The sequence below is a fragment of the Amblyraja radiata genome, chromosome 40 (genome assembly GCF_010909765.2).
Source record: "Amblyraja radiata isolate CabotCenter1 chromosome 40, sAmbRad1.1.pri, whole genome shotgun sequence".
NCBI classification, from domain to species: domain Eukaryota; kingdom Metazoa; phylum Chordata; class Chondrichthyes; order Rajiformes; family Rajidae; genus Amblyraja; species Amblyraja radiata.
In genome coordinates this window covers 15,437,866-15,459,416 of record NC_045995.1, presented here as the reverse complement: position 1 = coordinate 15,459,416, position 21,551 = coordinate 15,437,866, and the positions used below count along the sequence as shown (strand labels likewise).

At 46.5% G+C, this 21,551-nt stretch overlaps 1 long non-coding RNA gene across 1 annotated transcript; it reads left to right on the top strand.

Annotated features, from left to right (window-relative positions):
• The first annotated feature begins 325 nt into the window (after positions 1–325).
• Positions 326–19,532, top strand: LOC116967615. Its single transcript, XR_004410277.1, has 3 exons — positions 326–454; positions 8,965–9,030; positions 19,397–19,532. It is a non-coding gene; the product is annotated as an uncharacterized LOC116967615 (long non-coding RNA).
• Positions 19,533–21,551: the final 2,019 nt, after the last annotated feature.

Sequence of the window (21,551 nt, the reverse complement as noted above, 5' to 3'; positions counted from 1 at the left end):
GTTGGGTCGAGGCGAGGGGTTGGGTCGAGGCGAGGGGTTGGGTCGAGGCGAGGGGTTTGGTCGAGGCGAGGGGTTTAGTCGAGGTGTAGTTGAGGAGAGGAGGAGTGGGTGTCTGAGCTCAGGAAGGGAGATCCAGGAGTTGCTGAAGGAGACGAGAGAGACCATGTCTGGGACACAGGGCCCAGAGGTCAGACTCCAGGGAACTTTGACATGGAGAACAGGCAGAAGATGCCGGATTAATGTCATCTCAGGGGCCCGGGAACGGGGAAGATGCTGCTGCTCCTTCTCAGACCATGCACCATGTATCAGGTACAATGTTTGTTTTTCCAGGATGCTGACCATTTCAAAGACATTGCTGGCTATTTTTCCAAGGAAGAGTTTGAAGAAATAAGTGACTGGAAGATGCTCCGTTATAAAAACGTGAAGCGGAATTATGAAGCCGTGCTTGCCATAGGTTTGTAGAAAATATTCCCTGCCTATATTTATTTTTCCTTTTTGCCCATTTCTAATGATGCATGCTGACATGAGTGTTTCCCCCCCATATGAAATCTAAATAGGTATGTGCTTTCTGGGAGCAAGTCCTTGGTTAGATCCTTCCACCTTCCATTTCATTCCACTGGTATATTTTGAGAATGTGACTGAGGCCGGCCGGCTTCACCCTCTGCAGCGCTGCATCAATACGCGGCTCATGTGAGTTATTTCCCCAGTCTATATCCGATGCATTTGCAACGTGGTCCCTGTTCCTCTGGCCACCATGAGGTTCCCGAAGTGGCAACGAGTGCATGTGTGTGTGGGACCCCGGTGAGTGGACGGGAGGGAGGGTGAGGGCAGCGTCAGGGGAGGCGAGGGGAGGCGAGATTCAGGGAACTGCAGATGATTTATTTTAGTTTCGAGATACAGCACGGAAACACCCTTCGGCCCACAGAGTCTGCGCCGACCAGCAATCTCTGCACATTAACATTATCCTGCACTCAATAGGGACAATTTTCACATTTACCAAGCCAATTAACCTGCAAACCTTCAGGTCCTTGGAGTGTGGGAGGAAACAGAAGATCTCGGAGAAAATCCACGCAGGTCATAGAAACATAGAAATTAGGTGCTCGGCCCTTCGAGCCTGCACCGCCATTCAATATGATCATGGCTGATCATCCAACTCAGTATCCCGTACCTGCCTTCTCTCCATACCCTCTGATCCCCTTAGCCACAAGGGCCACATCTAACTCCCTCTTAAATATAGCTAATGAACTGGCCTCGACTACCCTCTGTGGCAGAGAGTTCCAGAGATTCACCACTCTCTGTGTGAAAAAAGTTCTTCTCATCTCGGTTTTAAAGGATTTCCCCCTTATCCTTAAGCTGTGACCCCTTGTCCTGGACTTCCCCAACATCGGGAGCAATCTTCCTGCATCTAGCCTGTCCAACCCCTTAAGAATTTTATAAGTTTCTATAAGATCCCCTCTCAATCTCCTAAATTCTAGAGAGTATAAACCAAGTCTATCCAGTCTTTCTTCATAAGACAGTCCTGACATCCCAGGAATCAGTCTGGTGAACCTTCTCTGCACTCCCTCTATGGCAATAATGTCCTTCCTCAGATTTGGAGACCAAAACTGTACGCAATACTCCAGGTGTGGTCTCACCAAGACCCTGTACAACTGCAGTAGAACCTCCCTGCTCCTATACTCAAAACCTTTTGCTATGAAAGCTAACATACCATTCGCTTTCTTCACTGCCTGCTGCACCTGCATGCCTACTTTCAATGACTGGTGTACCATGACACCCAGGTCTCGCTGCATCTCCCCTTTTCCTAGTCGGCCACCATTTAGATAATAGTCTGCTTTCCTGTTTTTGCCACCAAAATGGATAACCTCACATTTATCCACATTATACTGCATCTGCCAAACATTTGCCCACTCACCCAGCCTATCCAAGTCACCTTGCAGTCTCCTACCATCCTCCTCACAGCTAACACTGCCCCCCAGCTTAGTGTCATCCGCAAACTTGGAGATATTGCCTTCAATTCCCTCATCCAGATCATTAATATATATTGTAAATAGCTGGGGTCCCAGCACTGAGCCTTGCGGTACCCCACTAGTCACTGCCTGCCATTGTGAAAAGGACCCGTTTACTCCTACTCTTTGCTTCCTGTTTGCCAGACAGTTCTCTATCCACATCAATACTGAACCCCCAATGCCGTGTGCTTTAAGTTTGTAAACTAATCTCTTATGTGGGACCTTGTCGAAAGCCTTCTGGAAGTCCAGATACACCACATCCACTGGTTCTCCCCTATCCACGCTACTAGTTACATCCTCGAAAAATTCTATAAGATTCGTCAGACATGATTTACCTTTTGTAAATCCATGCTGACTTTGTCCAATGATTTCACCACTTTCCAAATGTGCTGCTATCCCATCTTTAATAACTGACTCTAGCAGTTTCCCCACTACCGATGTTAGACTAACTGGTCTGTAATTCCCCGTTTTCTCTCTCCCTCCCTTCTTAAAAAGTGGGGTTACGTTTGCTACCCGCCAATCCTCAGGAACTACTCCAGAATCTAAAGAGTTTTGAAAGATTATTACTAATGCATCCACTATTTCTGGAGCTACTTCCTTAAGTACTCTGGGATGCAGCCTATCTGGCCCTGGGGATTTATCGGCCTTTAATCCATTTAATTTACCCAACACCACTTCCCGGCTAACCTGGATTTCACTCAATTCCTCCAACTCCTTTGACCCGCGGTCCCCTGCTATTTCCGGCAGATTATTTATGTCTTCCTTAGTGAAGACGGAACCAAAGTAGTTATTCAATTGGTCCGCCATATCCTTGTTCCCCATGATCAACTCACCCGTTTCTGACTGCAAGGGACCTACATTTGTTTTAACTAATCTCTTTCTTTTCACATATCTATAAAATCTTTTGCAGTCAGTTTTTATGTTCCCTGCCAGTTTTCTTTCATAATCCATTTTTCCTTTCCTAATTAAGCCCTTTGTCCTCCTCTGCTGGTCTCTGAATTTCTCCCAGTCCTCCGGTATGCTGCTTTTTCTGGCTAATTTGTACGCATCATCCTTCGCTTTGATACTATCCCTGATTTCCCTTGTTATCCACGGATGCACTACCTTCCCTGATTTATTCTTTTGCCAAACTGGGATGAACAATTTTTGTAGTTCATCCATGCAGTCTTTAAATGTCTTCCATTGCATATCCACCGTCAACCCTTTTAGAATTAATTGCCAGTCAATCTTGGCCAATTCACGTCTCATACCCTCAAAGTTACCTTTCTTTAAGTTCAGAACCATTGTTTCTGAATTAACAATGTCACTCTCCATCCTAATGAAGAACTCAACCATATTATGGTCACTCTTGCCCAAGGGGGCACGTACAACAAGACTGCTAACTAACCCTTCCTCATTACTCAATACCCAGTCTAAAATAGCCTGCTCTCTCGTTGGTTCCTCTACATGTTGATTTAGATAACTATCCCGCATACATTCCAAGAAATCCTCTTCCTCAGCACCCCTGCCAATTTGATTCACCCAATCTATATGTAGATTGAAGTCACCCATTATAACGGGTTTGCCTTTGTCACACGCTTTTCTAATTTCCTGTTTGATATCATCTCCAACTTCACTACTACTGTTAGGTGGCCTGTACACAACACCCACCAGCGTTTTCTGCCCCTTAGTGTTTCGCAGCTCTACCCATACCTTTTCCACATCCTGCAAACTAATGTCCTTCCTTTCCATTGCGTTAATCTCCTCTCTAATCAGCAACGCTACCCCACCTCCTTTTCCTTTCTCTCTATCCCTCCTGAATATTGAATATCCCTGGATGTTCAGCTCCCAGCCTTGGTCACCCTGGAGCCATGTCTCCGTGATCCCAACTATATTATAGTCATTAATAGCTATCTGCACATTCAACTCATCCACCTTATTACGAATGCTCCTTGCATTGAGACACAAAGCCTTCAGGCTTGTTTTTACAACACTCTTACCCCTTATACAATTTTGTTGAAAAGTGGCCCTTTTTGATTTTTGCCCTGGATTTTCCGGCCTGCCACTTTTACTTTTCACCTTGCTACCTATTACTTCTACCCTCATTTTACACCCCTCTGTCTCTACGCTCACACATTTAAGAAACCCTTTCCCTTTAACTCCATCCTCCACTACCCCATTCGACACCCCACCCCCCTTATTCAGTTTAAAACCACCCGTGTAGATGCAGGAGTAGGCCATTCGGCCCTTCGAGGCTGCACCGCCATTCAATATGATCATGGCTGATCATCCAGATCACGGGGAGATTGTACAAACTGTACAGACAGCACCCGTAGCCGGGATCGAACCTGGGTCTCTGGCGCTGCATTCACTGTAAGGCAGCAACTCTACCGCTGCGCCACTGTGATGGATTACAAATAAAAAGCAAAATGCTGGAGTAACTCAGCGGGTCAGGCAGAATCTATGGAGGACATGGATAGGCAACGATTTGGGTTGAGACCCTGGGAGGAGGGACTGTTGTGAGGAACCGAGGGGAGGAGGGTCTGAGTTGTGAGGGAGGAGAATATGAGGGGAAGTGAGGGAGACTGAGGGACAGGCGGTGTCTGTGGGTAAGGGGTGAACAGTTCCTCTCACAGAACAGTGCTGCTTTCATCATCATCCATTCCACAACAGAGCACTCCCTTCTCACCGCTCCTCCGGCAGGTTGCTCTCCTCACCGTTCCAACTACAGCGGCTCCCTCCTCCCGCAGCGCTCCCTCCTCACCACCACTCCCACAGCACAGTTTTCTCTCCTCAGTACCCCTGTCAGAAACTCAGGCATTCTAACCCGATGGACAGACTGGGAGAAGACCAGAATGAAGACAGAGAAAAAGACAAAGTGGGATGTGTCCCGGCTAGTTTAGTTGTAGTTTAGTTCAGAGACACAGCGTGAAAACAGGCCCTTCAGCCCATAGAGTCTGTGCCGACCAGCAATTACCCATTCACATACTCGTTCTATGTTTAGCTTAGAGATACAGTGCGGAAACAGGCCCTTCAGCCCATAGGGTCTGTGCCGACCAGCAATTACCCGTTCACATACTCGTTCTATGTTTAGTTTAGAGATACAATATGGAAACAGGCCCTTCAGCCCATAGGATCTGTGCCGACCAGCAATTACCCGTTCACATCCTCGTCTATGTTTAGTTTAGAGATACAGTGTGGAAACAGGCCCCAGACAGCACCCATAGTCGTTGGCACAGCAGTAGAACGTCCGCCTTACAGCGCCAGACAACCGGGTTCGATAGTGACTATGGGTGTTTGTCTGTACGGAGTTTGTACGTTCACCCAGTGACCTGCATGTGTTTCCTCCCAAACTCCAAAAACGTACGGGTTTGTAGGTTAATTGGCTTGGTATAAATGTAAATTGTCCCCAGCGTGTGTGGGATAGTGCGGGGATCGCTAGTCGGCGTGGACACGGTGGGCCACAGGGTTCTTTCCACACTGTATCTCTAAACTAAACTTAGAACTAGTGTGTGAACGGGTGATCGATGGTCAGTCAGGATTAGGTGGGCCGAAGGGCCGGTTTCCGTGCTAAAAACAAACAATGCTGTTATTGGACTTACCATGGAACTACCCCCTCTCCTTGTGCCTTCAACCTCCCAAAGTGCAACATTGCATTCTTGCTCAGATTTAACTCCGTCTGCCATTTCTCCGAGAGAACGTGCAAACTCCGTACAGACAGCACCCGTAGCCAAGATCGAACCTGGGTCTCTCGCACTCTAAGGCAGTAGTTCAATCGCTACGCTACACTAATGCAGAGAATCTTCGCTGGTCAGCGCGGACACGGTGGGCTGAAGGGCCTGTTTCTATGATGTACCTCTAAACTAAACACATACCTAGTGTGAACAGGTGATCATTGGTCATCGCGGACTCGGTGGGCTGAAGGGCCTGTTTCCAAGCTGTATCTGCACTGTATCTCGAAACTAAACTAAACTGACCCATTGAGTGACTCCAGCTTTTTATGTCTATCATTGGTTTCAGCCACCATCTGCGGTTCCTTCTACAACTAAATTCACCCTCTCAACCGTAAACCCTCGTGACAACACCACTTTATGACAGATTTTAATTCTGTCGGACGGGCCTGCCGACTAATGTCGATGCTCCCTTGCCACTTCTCTGTCTGATATGAATATTGATTTATTTAACTTCAAGTAACCCCTGCGTTCTCCATCCCTCCCCCACCCAAGTCGCACCAGCTTCTCATTATCACATAGTAAACCGCTAACAACGGCCTGCTTCCTTTACCATTGTGAGCTTTTTTGTATCTTTCATTCATTTGTTTTATATCTCTCTACATCACTGTCCATATCTCTCATTTCCCTCTCCCCTGACTCTCAGTCTGAAGAAGGGCCTCGACCCGAAACGTCACCCATTCCTCCTCTGGAGATATGCTGCCCGTCCCGCTGAGTTACTCCAGCCCTTTGTGTCTAACACCCCCGCCCCCCAGATCCGCTGAGTTCCTCCAGCATTTGTTTTCTCGATGAATAAAGGGAGTGTTATGCACCCTCAGCTTTGGGGAACTCTGCGATACATTTCCCTTCATTCTGTGAAAGAACATTTTCATTTTTAGCACTAAATTTCCTGTCACAACTTCTGTCTACTTTCTCATATATCAAGAGGTCGTTGGGCCGCTCGAGTTTCTGCCACTTCATAAGTTATAGTGATAATGGTAATATAGCGAGCAAACTCAATGCGAGCAAATATGTCTATAGGGCTTATATACACAAACGGATATAATGTTGAGGCTCTATAAGGCGCTGGTAAGGCTGCTTTTGGAATATGGTGAGTAATTTAGGGCACCGTATCTGAGGAAGGATGACTCTTAAGATAGTCCAGAGGAGGCTTACAAGAATGATCCCAGGAATCAGTACACCAGCCGATGATAAGCGTTTGTTAGCACTGGGCCTGTACTCGCTGGAGTTTAGAAGAATGAGGGGGGGGGACCTCATTTAAACATACAGATTAGTGAAAGACTTGGATAGAGTGGATTTAGAATATGTGTGTTCAGTGCTGGGCACCGTGTGAAAGGAAATATGTTTTCAGCCGGAAAGCATACGGAGAAGATTTATGAGTATGTTGCCAGTATTCTATGGTCTGAGCTATAGGGAGAGGATGAGAATTCCTTGGTGTGCAGGAAGATGAGGGTGATCTTATAGAGGTGTACAAAATCATGAGAGGAATAGATTGGGTAGACACACAGAGTAGGTGAATTGAGGACCAGAGGACATAGGTTTATGGTGAGAGGGGGAAAGATTTAGTAGTGTTCTGAGGCGTAACTTAGTCACACAAAGGGGTGGTGGGTATACGGAACAAGCTGCCAGGGGAGGTCATTGAAGCATTGACTGTTCCAACGTTTAAGAAACATACAGGTACATGGATAGGCCTGAAGAAGGTCTCGACCCGAAACGTCGCCCATTTCTCCAGAGATGCTGCCTGTCCCGCTGAGTTAATCCAGTATTTTGAGTCTACATGGATAGGACAGGTTTGGAGGGAATGGACCAAACGTAGGCAGGTGGGATTAGTGTAGCTGGGACATGTTGGCCAGTGTGGGCAAGTTGGGCCAAAGGGCCTGTTTTGAAGGGACTCAATCTGAACTGTGGTTTGTAGAAACAAGGAACCGGTGACACTAGTCCACTCCCTCCGCAGATCCGCTGAGTTCCTCCAGCACTTTGCTTTCTAGATTAATAAAGGGACTGTTCTGCACCCTCAGCTTCGGGGAACTGTTGGATATATTTTCCCGTAATTCTGAAAAAAGGACTTTTTTAGTTTTCGCACTAAATTTCCTGTTCCACTTCCTCGTAAAGCAAGAGGTCATCTCTTGGGCCTCTCAAGTCCCTGCCACTTCACTGTTTCCCATGAGTCTTACTCATACACTAGGGATAACCTACGGGGGTAAATTAAGGTCAGAGGGGGAAAGCTGAAGTGGGTGGCACAGTGGGGCAGTGGTAGAGTTGCTGCCTCACAGCGCCAGCGACACAGGTTCGATCCCGACTACATGCGTTGTCTGTACAGAGCTTGCACGTTCTCTGCGTGGGTTTTTTCCAAGATCTTCGGTTTCCAAAGACGTACATGTTTGTAGGATAATAGGCTTGATATAAGTGAGCAATTGTCCCTAGTGTGTCGGATGTTGTTAGTGTGCGGGATCGCAGTTCGGTGCGGACTCGGTGGGCCGAAGCGCCTGTTTCTGCACTGTATCTCTAAACTAAACATAGAACCAGTGTGTGAACGAGTGATCGATGGTCGGCGCGGACTTGGTGGGCCGAAGGGCCTGTTTCCGTGCTGTGCTATTCTCTGTTCTAGGTTTTCACTCTGCTAATTCATTAAAAAACCTTTGCGGGGTTTGTTGGGCAAACTTGCCTTGCACAAATCCAAACAATCTTGAATCAGTAACTCAGCTGGTCAGGCAGCATCTCTGGAGAGAAGGAATGGGTGACGTTTCGGGTCGAGACCCTTCTTCAGACCTGAAACGTTATCCATTCCTTCTCTCCAGAGATGCTGCCTGCCCTGCTGAGTTACTCCAGCATTTTGTGTCTATCTTCGATTTAAACCAGTATCTGCAGTTCTTGAATCAGTGCAGTGCAGAATCACTACACAATTCTTGAATCAGTGCAGTGTTGCCCAAATGAGCACCCTAACCATGGCGATGTGGAACAGGAGACTGTCACACCCACTAGAATAGATACCTCCAATTTGACAGGGAGGGGAGTAGCGGCCGGTGGGGAGGTGGTTACAGAGACCAGGAATAGGGTCAGAGCCAGAGTAGGTTTGCAGATATAATGAGGGACTCTTCCCACATTACACCACTCCCTCCACTAAATCAAAGTCATGCCCATCAGGGATGAAAGGGGTTAACTATTTGCTGATAAAGGAATACTTCCTTATTTTACTTCAGTTTCCTGATGTAAATTTCCCCCTCTACACATTCGTGTTCTCCACACAGTGACGGCCACTGAGAACAAGAGTTTGACAGTCGATATTCCAGACACAAGCAGTGGACACAACCCAGGTACGTAATTCTGTGTCTGTCGCTTGTTCCCACAAACAACAACCTGTTTAGTTGAGTTGTGAATTTGTACAGAGTCTAATCACTGAAATACTTTGTGTATTAAGGTAACTGCAGATGCTGGCTTACACCGAAGATAGACACAAAGTGCCGGAGTAACTCAGCGGGACAGGCTGCATCTCTGGCGAGTTTAATTTAGTTTTCTTGCTATTGAGGGAGTGTTGCATGGGTTCACCAGGTCTCAAGAAGGGTCTCGAATCCGAAAGTACACAAAAATGCTGGAGAAACTCAGCGGGTGCAGCAGCATCTATGGAGCGAATGAAATAGGCAACGTTTCGGGCCGAAACCCTTCTTCAGAATCCGAAACGTCACCCATGCCTTCTCTCCAGAGATGCTGCTTATCCCACTGAGTTATTCCAGAATTTTGTGTCTTCCTTCAATTTAAACCAGCATCTGCAGTTCTTTGCTACACATTTTCACCAGGTTAATTCCCGGGATGGCAGGACTGACATATGATGAAATAATAGGTTGACTGGGTTTGTATTCACTGGAATTTAGAAGGATGAGAGGGGTTCTTAGTGAAACATATAACATTCTTAAGGGATTGAACAGGCTAGATGCAGGAAAAATGTCCCCGATGTTGGGGAGTCCAGAACCAGGGGTCACAGTTTAAGAATAAGGGGTCGGCCATTTAGGACGGACGGAGACGAGGAAAAACGTTTTCACCCAGAGAGTTGTGAATCTGTGGAATTCTCTACCACAGAAGGAAATGGAGGCCAATTCACTGGATGTTTTCAAGAGAGAGTTAGATTTAGCTCTTACGGCTAACGGTATCAAGGGATATGGGGAGAAAATAGGAACGGGATACTGATTGTGGATGATCAGCCATGATTATAATGAATGGTGGTGCTGGCTGGAAGGGCCGAATGGGCTACTCCTGCACCTATTTTCTATTATTCTGTGTTATCTATGTTTATTGTCGTGTGTACCGAGATACAGTGAAAAGCTTTTGTTGCGTGCTAACCAGTCAGCGCAAGGACAACACATGATTATAATCGAAGATAGATACAAAATGCTGGAGTAACTCAACGGGACAGGCAGCATCTGTGGATAAAAGAAGGGTCTCGACCCGAAATGTAACCCATTCCTTCTATTCAGAGATGCTGCATGTCCCGCTGAGTTACGCCAGCATTTTGTGTTTATGGTTTAAAACAGCATCTGCAGTTCTTTATGTCCCTGTCCCACTTAGGAAACCTGAACGGAAACCTCTGGAGACTTTGCGCCCCACCCAAGGTTTCTGTGCGGTTCCCGAGGGTTGCAGGTGGTTGCCGGAGGTTGCAGGTTGTTGTGTCTTCGGGTTTGATATCCTGATAATAACGACACAATTCAGGTTGTTTCAGTTGCCTTAATTTACTCCTTTATTCAGCTCCTTTGTCTGTGTGGCGTAGTAATACTGAAAGTGCTTACATACCTAATCACAGTGTGTGTGTGTGTGGTGAGTGTGCCTGATACAAAGTAGTGCAGGAGGTTGGGACTGCTACAATGAATATGTAGCATATGTAACATCCCCCCTTCTCAAAAGAAAGGAACAAAAATTAGTGACACTAGAGGATTGCCAGAGCGAGGGTGGCAATCCTGTAGCAGATACCGTGGGATTATTCTGCCCACATTCATGGCATTCTGCTTTCTACTATACTACACAACAAAATATATAATGGCAGCTTGTTTTCTTTCAGGTAGTGCGTAGCCAGTCAAGAGTCATGTCTTGGCGTGACTTGTCCCTTCCAGTGCTAGCGATAACGCGCTGGGGGTAAGATGTTGCTCCTGGATCTAGTAGATCTGGTTGTTGCCTGCAGTGTTGCACTCGATGTATTGGTAACTTGTTGAGTTGTTTCCTGGCCATTGGTTGGTGCTGGTTGACTATATGACTCACTGGTAGCAGTTTGTGAGAATGTGTTGTCATCAATGGCAGGTGTTGCTGCTGCTGTGGGTGGTGTCCTAGGAGTTGCTGGTGTTGTCTTTGAAGTTGCAGGTGTTGACATTTCAGGTGTCGGGCGGATGTGAATTCTGTTTCGTCTCAACTGCCTGCCCGGTTCTGTCTCTATGATATATGGTTTTGGGGTTCCAGCCCTGCTGGTGATTTGTGCTGGGGTCCATTTCTTTGTTGTTGGATCCTGAGCATGTACGTTTTGGCCTTGAAATAGTTCAGGCAAGTACTGTGCATTTTTGTTGTATTGTTTCAGCCCCTCCTCCTGGGCAGCTGCCAATTTTGCCCTTGTTTCTTCTTGGTCGATAGGGGGTTGGATTTTGCTTGGCAGGGTGGTTTTGTATTTCCTGCCATTTAGCATTTCTGCAGGAGACTTCATGTCAGCCTTTAGTGGAGTTGCCCGTAAGGATAAAAGTGCCAGGTTTGGATCCTCCTTTGCCTCTCGGCATTTTATTAGTGTTTTCTTGGCTGTCTGTACTTGCCTTTCAATAAACCCATGGCCCTTTGGGTAATGTGGTGAAGATGTTGTGATTTTGAACCCGTATTCGGTGGCCAGCTCTCTGAATTCCCGAGATGTGAATTGGGTTCCATTGTCACATACGATCTGCTCAGGTATTCCTTGCTCTGCAAACAACCCTCTAACAATTGACACAATTGTTTTAGCTTTCAAGTCCTTTATGTTTCTCACAAATGGGAATTTGGAGTAGTAGCAGGCCATAATCAAATACCATTGCTGGTTCTCTGTGAACAGGTCTGCTCCGATGGTTTGCCATGGCCGGCTTGGGATATCACTGGGTGTCATTTCCTCCTTCTGTTGTGAATTCCTGTATTTTTGGCATATGTGGCATGTAGATACCAGCTTTTCTATGTCCTTGTACATGCCTATCCAGTACACAGCGGATTTAGCATGGAGTCTGCACTTTTCCATTCCTAAGTGTCCCTGGTGGATCTTTTCGAGGATTTCTTTTTTCATGGACTTGGGTATGATGATTCGTGATCCGGCCATCAGGACTCCATTCTCTACCGAAATATCATCACGGATGGTCCAGTATTCGCGGAGGATAGGCTGAACTTGTTGTCTCTTTTCTGGCCACCCCTGTATTACCATTTGGGTGAGGAGCTGGAGTTCTTCATCTCTGGCTGTTTCCTCTTTGATCTGTTCCAGCTTCACGCTTGTCACACTCACAATGTGGTGGATCTTTATGCTCAGCCCTTCCATCTCTTGTTTGTCATGTGTTGATAGTCTGGATAGGGCGTCAGCTAGCAGCAGGTCTTTTCCTGGCTTGTATCTGATGTTGTAGTCGTAGCTCTGTAGCCTCAGTAATAGTCTCTGTAGTCTGGCTGGTGCTTTGGTGAGGTTTTTTTTTTTCGATTTGTTCTAGAGGGCGGTGGTCTGTTTCGATGTCGAAATACCTTCCATATAGGTAAGTGTGAAATTTCTCGCAGCCATAGACTACTGCTAAGAGTTCTCTCTCTATGTTTGCGTACCTTGATTCTGTAGGAGTGAGTGCTTTGGATGCATACGCAATAGGTCGGCCATTTTGTATCAGTACTGCTCCAACTCCTCTCATGGAGGCATCAACTTGGAGTGTTACAGGTTTCTGTCTGTCATAGTACTGCAGGATCGTTTCTTTGCTGATGAGTTGTTTTAATTTCCCAAAATCTTGGCTATGTGAAGCACACCAATCAAATTCAGCGTCGTCTTTCATCAATTCACGGAGATTTGCTGTGTGATTAGCAAGCTTAGGTATGAAGACTCCCATGTATTGTATGAGCCCTAGGAAACTTCTTAGCTGTTTCTTGTCTTTGGGTTCCTCCATGTGGTTGATAGCATCCACTTTTGTAGGGTCCGGTTTCACTCCTTCTGCAGAGTAAATCAGTCCAAAGAATTTGCACTCCCTTTCTTTGATTATGCATTTGTCTGCATTGAGCTTTATGCCGGCTCTTCGAGTTTTTTCCATAGCCTCATGGAGGTTGTAATCATGCGTGTTTTCATCTCTGCCGTATACTTGGATATCATCTGCTATCCCGATTGCCCCTTTACAGCCTTTGTATGTTTCATCTATTTTCCGCTGGAAGACATCTTGACTCACCTTCAGCCCGAATGGGAGCCTGTTGAATCTGAATCTGCCAAATGGCGTGTTGAAAGTGGTGAGCATTGATGACTTCCGGTCTATTTTGATGTTCCAATATCCATTGCTAGCATCCAGCTTGCTGAACACCTTGGAACCGGCCAGTGCTGGTGTGATCTCTTCAAGGGTTGGAGTTGGATAATGGTCGCGCTTCAATGCATTGTTCAGATCCCTGGGATCAAGGCATATCCTTAGTTTTCCGTTTGGCTTTTCTTTGATAACAATTGAATTTACCCAATCAGTTGGTTTAGTTATTGCTGTGATGATGCCCTTTTCTTCCATTTCGTTTAGTTGTTCCCTTAGCCTCTCTTTCAGTTCAAGGGGAACACGGCGGGGTGGGTGGATCACTGGCTTCACACTGGGGTCTACTGTGATATGGTATTCGTATTCCTCAAAACAACCAACGGTATCGTCAAAACACTCTGGGTACATGTCCATCAATTCTTCTTTGTTCCTGATGGGCGGCCGGTTTTTGATGGGTATGTTTCTGTCAATTCTGCAGGAGTTTGTCTTGATTTCATGGTTGATTGACACAATCTTCAGTCTTTGGCACGTGTCCAGGCCGAGAATAGCAGGTCCTTTCGATTTAGTGATGTAGAAGGGGCATTTCACTTCTTTCCCTTTGTATGTTCCTGCTATGATTGTTTTGCCTAGCTGTGGGATTATGGAACCTCCGTATGCAGCTAGGACTACATCGCTACTTCTAAGGATTCCTTTCCTGACGCTGCCATCTTTTGTCATGTGTTCAGGGAATATCTTTCTGTAAAGATTGACTGGTAAGATATTGCTCTGGGCTCCAGTATCAATTTTGAGCCTTAGATTAATCGTTGTTCTTTTCTTTCCCACTTTTTTCTGTAGTTGTATTATAGTATATGCTTCATCTCTGTTGCTATGTGGTTTGTTGTTTCCCATTTCGTGGACGTCAATGGTCCCAACGGAAAGGAATTCTTCCTCAGAGGTATCTGAGGTTATCTCCTCTTCCTGTTGGACGTGTGCGTGTATTTGTTTCCTTCTCGTATTTCTATCGTTCTTTGACCATTGCTGCTTTGGCTTGGTGCTGTATGATTTTGTTGACCTACACCTTTTTTTCCAGTGGTTAGGCCTCCCACAGGAGTTGCAGGTAGTCCCGTATGCTGGGCACTCCCTGCGATCATCAAATGCATGCTCTGTACCGCAGTTCCAGCAGCTTCTTTGGCTTGCTTGTTTGTTTGCATGCCTAGAAAATGTCTGCTTTGGAGCCTTTAAGGTGGAGCCAGGGTCACGTTTTGAGAGAGCGTCTATATTCACTCTGGTGCTGCTCTGAGATGAGCCAACTTGAAGGCAGAGGGAGGACATTTGTTTCCTTGTGGCTTCGAAAGCTCTGGCAGCATCTACGGCGTCTTTTAGGTTGAGGGTGTCTTTCCCTATTAGGGACTTTTGGACCTCTTGGTGGGCGCACCCCCATATTAGCTGGTCGACAATTCTGTCATCTTCATCACCAAATCTGCATTTCTTGGCCATGTTCCTTAGTCTCGACAGGAAAGTGTCGGTTGTTTCTTGTGGGTCTTGTCTTAGCCCTTGGAACTCATACCGATGGATTCTGTGGTTTGATTTGGGCTCCATATGGTTCGCAAACCTTTCAAGGACTATTCCCGGATTATTGCAGTCGGGCTCTGTTAAGCTCCAACTGTTAAAAATGTCTAGACCCTTCTCCCCGAGCCATAGTAAAATATAACTGACCTTCTCTTCATCTGCAGTTCCTTTCAGGAAGCTTTTGAATGCCAGCTGGCTCTTTTGTTTGAATTTCTTGAACGCCTCCACCACATCATCGGCGTCCCAGTTCATCGTAGGGTGGAGGCTCATTGCTGCTGTGGAGGCCGCCATCTTGTGTTGTTAGGCGGGTGCACAAAAAAAAATCAATTTCTCTGCAGCCGCTGTTCCTAATTCACAATAGCGATTCACAATAGCGCGGTTTTTTACTCGAAAGTCACCGCTGCCACCATGTTGTGTCTTCGGGTTTGATATCCTGATAATAACGACACAATTCAGGTTGTTTCAGTTGCCTTAATTTACTCCTTTATTCAGCTCCTTTGTCTGTGTGGCGTAGTGATACTGAAAGTGCTTACATACCTAATCACAGTGTGTGTGTGTGTGGTGAGTGTGCCTGATACAAAGTAGTGCAGGAGGTTGGGACTGCTACAATGAATATGTAGCATATGTAACACAGGTAGTGGAAGCAGGTACGGAGACTGACAAAAACCTCCGGGAACCGCACGGAAACCTTGGGTGGGGCACAAAGTCTCCAGAGGTTTCCGTTCAGGATCCCTAAGTGGGACAGGGGCATAACTATACATGGTTACAATTGTTCCATTTACAGTGTACAGGTACATGATAAGGGAATACCATTTAGTGTAAGCTAAAACCAGCAAAGACTGATCAAGGATAGCCTTAGGGTCATCAAAGAGGTAGTTAGTAGTTCAGCACTGCTCTCTGGTTGTTGTAGGATGATTCAGTTACCTGATAACAGTTGGGAAGAAACTGTCCCCGATTCTGAAAATCGGCGAGAAGAAATGGGTGACGTTTCTGGTCGAGACCCTTCTCCAGACTGAGAGTGAGGGGGGAGAGAGAGAGACACGGAGATAAGGAAGTGAAAGGTGTGAAAACGAGACAAAGGTTATGAAGTTTGAGGAAATGGGCCGAAGAAAGGTTGTGTGGTTGGAGCTGTTCCAAAACCAAGCTGATAAAATGCTTTCCAACAGGCCCTTCAGGGGGTGGAATGGAGAGACTGCTTTGTGTGATGGACTGGGCGATATCCACGATAGGGGCGGCACAGTGGTGCAGTGGTAGAGTTGCCTCAAAGTGCCAGAGACCCAGGTTCGATCCTGATGTCAGGTGCTTGTCCCTTCAGAGTTTGCCTCTCTGAAGAAGGGTTTCGGCCCGAAACGTCGCCTATTTCCTTTGCTCCATAGATGCTGCTGCACCCGCTGAGTTTCTCCAGCAATTTTGTGTACCTTCAATCTGGACTCAGCTTGGGTTTACTGAGCTTTCCTCCCACATTCCAAAGACATTTAGGTTTGTAGGTGAATTGGCGTGGCAAGATTATTAATTGGCCCGAGTGTGTGTCGGATAGTGCTAGTGTGCGGGGATCGCTGGCTGGCACGGACTCGGTGGGCCGAAGGGCCTGTTTCTGTTCTGTATCTCTAAACTAAACACAGAACTAGTGTGTGGACGGGCGATCGATGGTCGGCACGGATTCGGTGGGCAAAGAGGACCTGTTTCTGTGCTGTATCTAAACTAAGCTTTCAGCAATTTATTGTGGTCTTGAGCAGAGCTGTTGCCAAACCATGGTGTGAAGCAATCTAACAGCGTTCTTTCACAATTCATGTGCAGATGTTGGTGTGAGTCAGTGGAGAAATGATGATGATGATGCATTTTATTTGCTGGCGCCTTTCTGGACACCCAAGGACACCTTACAACGGTTAACAGAAGAGAAAAAAACATATAGTCGGAGAAAAATAAATAATAAGGACATCATCAATACACAAATTAAAGATAGAAATCGTTCCAAAGACAAAAAATCAAAAAACACAAGGTGAAGAGAGAGCAGCGGCAGCTAAAGCGCGCCAGCGTCCACTCTCCCTTCCGACAGCCATCTTGGACACAGACTAACATGTTAACTTACACACAGAAAAATCATCCCCCCACAGTGGATACCACTGTGGGGGAAGGCACAAAGTCCAGTCCCCATCCCCAGTTCACCCAAAGTCAGGCCTATTGAGGCCACCGCTATAGCCTCTACGGAGGCCCGATGTTCCTGGCCGTTCTGGCCGGGTGGTGTTGCCCCGGCGTCGGGAGAGTCCTCACAGCGGCTGGGCCACCTGGAACGGTCTCACCGACCAGGTAGGGACCTAGAAGTATAATTACCGCCTTCCCCCACAGTAAGAAGCCCATTTCTCCAACAAACGAAGAACAAGACTTACTTAAAAAAAATGACAAACGTCCTTCATCTTTTGAGCAAGACGAGACAACAGTGTGCCTTATTGACCACAGCTTCAATGTAGTTGATGCAGGGTATGTTGTTGATGATATTTAAGGCCATGCGTGATAGGAGGAAAATAAGGCCATTCCCCCCATCAAGTCTACTCCGCCATTCAATCACGGCTGATCTATCTCTCCCTCCTAACCCCATTCTCCTGCCTTCTCCCTGTAACCCCTGACACCCGCACTAATCAACAGTCTATCTCTGCCCTACATATATCCACTGACTTGTGGCCTCCACCGCTGTCTGTGACAAATAATTCCACAGATTCACCACCCTCTGATTAAGGCAATTCTTCCTCGTCTCCTTTGTAGAGGAATGTCCTTTAATTCTGAAGCTATGACCTCTAGTCCTGGACTCTCCCACTAGTGGAAACATTCTCTCTACATCCACGCTATCCAAGCCTTTCACTGTTCGGTAAGTGTCAATGAGGTGTCCCTTCATCCTTCTAAACTCCAGCGAGTACAGGCCCAATGCTGACAAATGCTCATCGTATGTTGAAGCCACCATTCTCATAAACCTCCTCTGGTTCCTCTCCAACGCCAGTACATACTTCCTCAAATATAGGGCCCAAAACTGCTCCCAATACTCCATGTGCGGTCTTATCAGCATGTTATAAAGCCTCAGCATTTTCACATTTTATGGTCACTACCTCTGAACGGTTCTTTTACCATAATCACCCTGATTAAATCTGGTTTGTTATACAATAGTTTTATTTTTAGAGATACAGAGTGGAAACAGTCCCTTCAGCCCGCCGAGTCCGCGCTGACCAGCGATCTCCGCACACTAACACCATCCTACACACACAAGGGACAATTTGCTAATTTATACAAGCCAATTAACATACAAACCTGTAAGATCATTGGAGTGTGGGAGGAAACCGAAGCATGGGGAGAACATACAAACTCTGTAAAGACAGCACCTACAGTCAGGATTGAACCCGGGTCTCTGGCGCTGTGAGGCAGCAACTCTACCGCTGTGCCACTATGCCCCCCATATACCAATGCCAAGCCAAATTGCCTAGTATGCTCGATTACAAGCTGCTCTTAGAAGCCATCTCAAAAACACTCTACAAATTCCTTCTGTTGATATCCAGTACCAACTTGAATTTCCCAGTCTGCCTGCATATTGATACCGCCATGACCTTTATCCTGCTGCAACCTTACACCACCTTCCTTGCCAACCACATCACAAATTTCCATATCACCTGAAAATTTGCAAATTATACTTTCTCCCACTGAGACACAAAAGATGCAGATGCTGGAATCTGTAGCGACATTCCACCTGCTGAGGGAACCCAACAAGTCATGCAGCATTTCATACGTTTGTAAGATACATAGGCCATTCGGCCCATCAAGTCCACTCTGCCATTCAATCTTTCCCTCTCGACCCCATACTCCTGCCTTCTCCCCATAACCACTGACACCCGTACTAATCAAAAATCTGTCAATCTCCGCCTTGAAAACACTTGGCCTCCACAGCCATCTGTGGCAATGAATTCCACAGATTCACCACCCTCTGGCTAAAGAAATGCCTCCTCATCTCCTTCCTAAAACTACGTCCTTTAATTCTGAGGCTATGACCTCTCCCATTAGTGGAAACATCCTCTCCACATCCACTCTGTCCAGGCCTTTCACTATTCTGCACGTTTCAATGAGGTTACCCCCTCATCCTTCTAAACCCCAGCGAGTACAGGCCCAGTGCCCACAAATGCTCATTGTACGTTAGTTAACCCACTCATTCTCTGGGATCGTTCTCGTAAACCTCCTCTGGACCCTCTCCATCGCCAGCACATCCTTCCTCAGATACGGGGCCTAATACTCTTCGCAATATTGTCTGGTGAGGAGGTGGGGGGAGGAATTCCTGCAACCTCATCGAGTCATAGAGCAGGGAAACAGGCCTTTCGGCCCATCTCATCCATACTGACCAAGAACCCCCATCCAAATTAGTCCCATTTTCCTGCGTTTGGCCCGTATCCCACTGAACCTTTCCTCTACACCTACCTGCGCAAGTGTATTTTAAAGTGTAGCATGATGGCGCATTGATAGAGTTACTTGTAAAACTCTGGACCCATCCAGAGCCGGCACGTGGTTCATCAGACATAGGACTGAAAATTCCTCACAATATTCCAAATGTGGCCTGACCAGCGCCTGAAAGAGCCTCAGCGTTACATCCGTGTCGTTTAATGTATATTGGTCACTGGAGTTTTACTGCAATCAATTTCTCTTCCAGATCGGGGACTGATGGGATATCTGGGATCAGACAATGATCGGGCGATCGTTCTTCCTCCTCTCCCTTCTCCAAGGTACCATCAGCAGCAACTCAGAAGTGTTTAGGGGCGAGGAGGCTTTAACTGGTTGGCTGCCAGTGACTAGTGGAGTTCTGCAGGGGTCGGTGCTGGGGCTGCTACGATCATTCCGCTGAACACCTTCGCTCAGTCCGTCTGGACCTACCTGATCTCCCGGTTGCCAAATACTTTAACTCTTCCTCCCATTCCCACACTGACCTTTCTGTCCCGGGGGGTCCTCCACTGTCAGAGTGAGGCCAAATACAAATTGGAGGAACAGCATCTCATATTTCACTTGGACAGCTTTCACCCCAGCGGTATGAATATTGATTTCTCTCACTTCAAGTAACCCCTGCATTCCCTCTCTCTCCATCCCTCCCCCACACAGGTCGCACCAGCTTCTCATTCTCACCCAACAAACAGCTAACAATGGCTTGTTTTTTTGTCATCATTACTTTTTTGCATATCTTTCATTCATTGTTCTGTGTCTCTACATCATCGTCTATATCTCTTGTTTCCCTCTCCCGTGACTTTCAGACTGAAGAAGGTTTTTGAACCAAAACGTCACCTATTCCTTCTCTCCAGAGATGTTGCCTGTCCCACTGAGTTACTCCAGATTTCTGTGCCAATCTTCGGTTTAAGGAAAGAAAGACATTCTTGGCATAGAGGGAGTACAGAGTAGGTTCACCAGACTGATTCCTGGGACGTCAAGACTTTCATATGAAGAAAGACTGGATAGACTCGTCTTGTACTTGCTAGAATTTAGAAGATTGAGGGGGGATCTTATAGAAACTTACAAAATATTTAAGGGGTTGGACGGGCTAGATGCAGGAAGATTGTTCCCGATGTTGGGGAAGTCCAGAACAAGGGGTCACAGTTTAATGGGGAAATATTTTAGGACCGAGATGAGGAAAACATTTTTCACACAGAGAGTGGCGAATCTCTGGAATTCTCTGCCACAGAAGGTAGTTGAGGCCAGTTCATTGGCTATATTTAAGAGGGAGTTAGATGTGGCCCTTGTGGTTAAAGGGATCAGGGGGTATGGAGAGAAGGCAGGGACAGGATACTGAGTTGGATGATCAGCAATGATCATATTGAATGGCGGTGCAGGCTCGAAGGGCCGAATGGCCTACTCCCGCATCTATTTTCTATGTTTCTATGAAGGCCAACATGCCATTTGCTTTCTTCACTGCTTTCTTTCATCCGCAGCCACCCCTCTGTCTGATTTCCTGGTATTAACTTCCTAAAAGAACTCCAGCAGATTTGTCAGGCAAGATCTTCCCTTCACAAAACCATGCTGACTTCAGCCCATTTTATCCTGAACATCTAAGTACTGCGTAACCTCTTCCTTTACAATTGACTCTAAAATCTTATCAACCACCGAAGTCAGGCTAACCGGTCTATAGTTTCCACCCTTCCATTTCACTCCCTTCTTGTTCAGCGGGACGATATTCACAAATTTCCAATCTTCATGAACACACTCCTAACTCTAATGATTCTTGAAATATCACAACTAATGCCTCTGCAATCTCCGAGGTCACCTCCTTCAGAACCCTGGGGTGCAGTCCATCCAGTCCAGGTGGCCTATCCACTCTCAAACCTTTCAGTTTTCCCAGCACCTTCTCCTTAGTAGACAAAAATGCTGGAGAAACTCAGTGGGTGCGGTAGCATCTATGGAGCAAATGAAATAGTCAACGTTTCGATGCCGAAACCCTTCTTCAGACCTGAAGAAGGGTTTTGGCCCGAAACGTTGCCTATTTCCTTCGATCCATAGATGCAGCCGCACCCGCTGAGTTTCTCCGGCATTTTTGTCTACCTTCGATTTTCCAGCATCTGCAGTTCCTTCTTGAACCTTCTCCTTAGTAATCGCCACTCCACTAACTTACACCCCTGACTCTCTAGGATTGCAGGTACACTGCTGGTGTCCTCCACGGTGAGGACTGATGCAAAAAAGTTATTCAATTCCTCTTCAATTTCTGGATTTCTGCTGCATCATTCTCCCGCGGTCCAACATCCACTCTTGTCTCCTTTTTTACTTTTTGTATATCCGTAGAAACTCTTGCTATCCATTTTTACATTATTGGCCAGCTTACATCCGTA